Raw genomic sequence first — 3,416 nt, forward strand, 5'->3', positions numbered from 1 at the left:
CAAGTGTCGGCGCTCTCGGACCGAAAATAAGAAGACAACTAAGAAGAAAAAGAGAAAGAAGCTAATAGTGGAAAGTATTCTTCTTCAAAGAAGGAACAAAAATTTTACAAGTGTTGAAAAATTTCCTAAGTCCAAAAAATTTTCTAAGTCCAGAAAATTTTCTAAGTCCCACAAAATGGAACATGATGAAGAAGATACAGAAGTTGAAAATTTTTCTAAGTCCAAAAAATTTTCTAAGTCCAGAAAATTTTCTAAGTCCAAAGTGTTGAAACAATTTCCAAAGGCCCATAGGTTGCACTGAATTTTCCTAAGTTGGCCACAAGTACCCATGAGGTATCGAGAAGGTTCACCCGAAGGACATAATATGTCCCAAAGTACCGATAGAGTACCCACAAATAGCACCGCGTTGGCCTAAGTTGGCCAAAAGTACCGATAGAGTACCCACAAATAGCACTGAGTTGGCCTAAGTTGGCCAAAAGTACCGATAGAGTACCCACAAATAGCACCCAGTTGGCCTAAGTTGGCCAAAAGTACCGATAGAGCACCCAAAAGTAGCACCCAATTGGCCTATGTTGGCCAAAAGTACCGATAGAGTACCCACAAATAGCACCCAGTTGGCCTAAGTTGGCCAAAAGTACCGATAGAGCACCCACAAGTAGCACCCAATTGGCCTATGTTGGCCAAAAGTACCGATAGAGTACCCACAAATAGCACCGAATGGGCCTAAGTTGGCCAAAAGTACCGATAGAGTACCCACAAATAGCACCGCGTTGGCCTAAGTTGGCCAAAAGTACCGATAGAGTACCCACAAGTAGCACTGAGTTGGCCTAAGTTGGCCAAAAGTACTGATAGAGTACCCACAAATAGCACCGAATGGGCCTAACATGGCCAAAAGTACCGATAGAGTACCCACAAATAGCACCGAATGGGCCTAACATGGCCAAAAGTACCGATAGAGCACCCACATATAGCACCCCATTGGCCTAAGTTGGCCAAAAGTACCGATAGAGTACCCACAAAGAGCACCCAATTGGCCTAAGTTGGCCAAAAGTACCGCCAAGTAGCACCATAGAGGCCCGAGTAGAGCGAAATGTGGGCCAAATTGAACATTTGAAAATTTTTACAAGTCCAGAAAATTTTCTAAGTCCAGAAAATTTTCTAAGTCCAAAGAGTTGGACAAATTTCCTTAGGCCCAAAGGTTGCACTGAATGTTCCTAAGTTGGCCATCAGTACCCATGAAGTATAGCGAAGGTTCACCCGAAAGACACAATACGCCCTAAAGTACCCACAGAGTACCCACAAGTTGCACCCAATTGGCCTAAGTTGGCCAGAAGTACCGACAAGTACCACCATAGAAGCCCGAGTAGAGCGAAATGTGGGCCAAAGTACCGAGTAGTTGCAACAAATGCCCAAATGGATACCAAAATGTGGTACCAAGCACCTAACTGTTGCAACAAATGCTAGCTTTCTGAGCAAAAGCTGTGGACCAATTTCGTAGAAGAACCGCCTAGGCGAAAAGGCAAAAATCGCCGAAGCTGGCCCGCTCGCAGAGCTCGCGGGCCAGGAGATACTCATAGGGCGATTTACTAGAGTGGGGAACTTGAGAATTTTTGTGTCCGAGACTTTGGGCAACTTCGCGGCCGCCCCCTTAAAGTAAAAGATTTTCTCTGGGTGCCTAAAATTCGCAATTCCCGCAAAGTCGGGAAGACGTTAAAGTTTTTGCCCAAAAAATGGCCATCGATTTAAGGTGATTTTCCAATAAGAAAATGCTTCCTATTTTGAATTTTTTCGAATATTTCCTAAACTAAGCGTCGGAGCACATGGCCGTGGAGGAACTTTTGGTAGCTTTTGGCAAGGGCTATCGGATGAAATAATGCGAAAGGCCATCGGAGCGATATTGGATTAATGCGGGCCCATAAACGTACCTAAGAAGTGAAAATTGGTACCTTGCACGCAGGATGCAAGAAATGCTTGAGTGTTAACCATCATCGGTACCAAGTACCTAGGTTATATCGAGTGCGTAGATGGAAGTCGGTACCAAAGGGAAACCTTCCTAGGCTAGGTGCACGCAAGTGAGTATGGATCGATCAGTAGAAAGATGGGAAGCCATAGGAAACCTTCCTAGGCTAGGTGCACGCAAGTGAGTATGGATCGATCAGTAGAAAGATGGGAAGCCATAGGAAACCTTCCTAGGCTAGGTGCACGCAAGTGAGTATGGATCGATCAGTAGAAAGATGGGAAGCCATAGGAAACCTTCCTAGGCTAGGTGCACGCAAGTGAGTATGGATCGATCAGTAGAAAGATGGGAAGCCATAGGAAACCTTCCTAGGCTAGGTGCACGCAAGTGAGTATGGATCGATCAGTAGAAAGATGGGAAGCCATAGGAAACCTTCCTAGGCTAGGTGCACGCAAGTGAGTATGGATCGATCAGTAGAAAGATGGGAAGCCATAGGAAACCTTCCTAGGCTAGGTGCACGCAAGTGAGTATGGATCGATCAGTAGAAAGATGGGAAGCCCAAGGAAACCTTCCTAGGCTAGGTGCACGCAAGTGAGTATGGATCGATCAGTAGAAAGATGGGAAGCCATAGGAAACCTTCCTAGGCTAGGTGCACGCAAGTGAGTATGGATCGATCAGTAGAAAGATGGGAAGCCCAAGGAAACCTTCCTAGGCTAGGTGCACGCAAGTGAGTATGGATCGATCAGTAGAAAGATGGGAAGCCATAGGAAACCTTCCTAGGCTAGGTGCACGCAAGTGAGTATGGATCGATCAGTAGAAAGATGGGAAGCCCAAGGAAACCTTCCTAGGCTAGGTGCACGCAAGTGAGTATGGATCGATCAGTAGAAAGATGGGAAGCCATAGGAAACCTTCCTAGGCTAGGTGCACGCAAGTGAGTATGGATCGATCAGTAGAAAGATGGGAAGCCATAGGAAACCTTCCTAGGCTAGGTGCACGCAAGTGAGTATGGATCGATCAGTAGAAAGATGGGAAGCCCAAGGAAACCTTCCTAGGCTAGGTGCACGCAAGTGAGTATGGATCGATCAGTAGAAAGATGGGAAGCCATAGGAAACCTTCCTAGGCTAGGTGCACGCAAGTGAGTATGGATCGATCAGTAGAAAGATGGGAAGCCATAGGAAACCTTCCTAGGCTAGGTGCACGCAAGTGAGTATGGATCGATCAGTAGAAAGATGGGAAGCCATAGGAAACCTTCCTAGGCTAGGTGCACGCAAGTGAGTATGGATCGAACAGTAGAAAGATGGGAAGCCCAAGGAAACCTTCCTAGGCTAGGTGCACGCAAGTGAGTATGGATCGATCAGTAGAAAGATGGGAAGCCATAGGAAACCTTCCTAGGCTAGGTGCACGCAAGTGAGTATGGATCGATCAGTAGAAAGATGGGAAGCCCAAGGAAACCTTCCTA

Source organism: Anopheles funestus (assembly GCF_943734845.2).
Source record: "Anopheles funestus chromosome X unlocalized genomic scaffold, idAnoFuneDA-416_04 X_unloc_97, whole genome shotgun sequence".
NCBI classification, from domain to species: Eukaryota; Metazoa; Arthropoda; class Insecta; order Diptera; family Culicidae; genus Anopheles; species Anopheles funestus.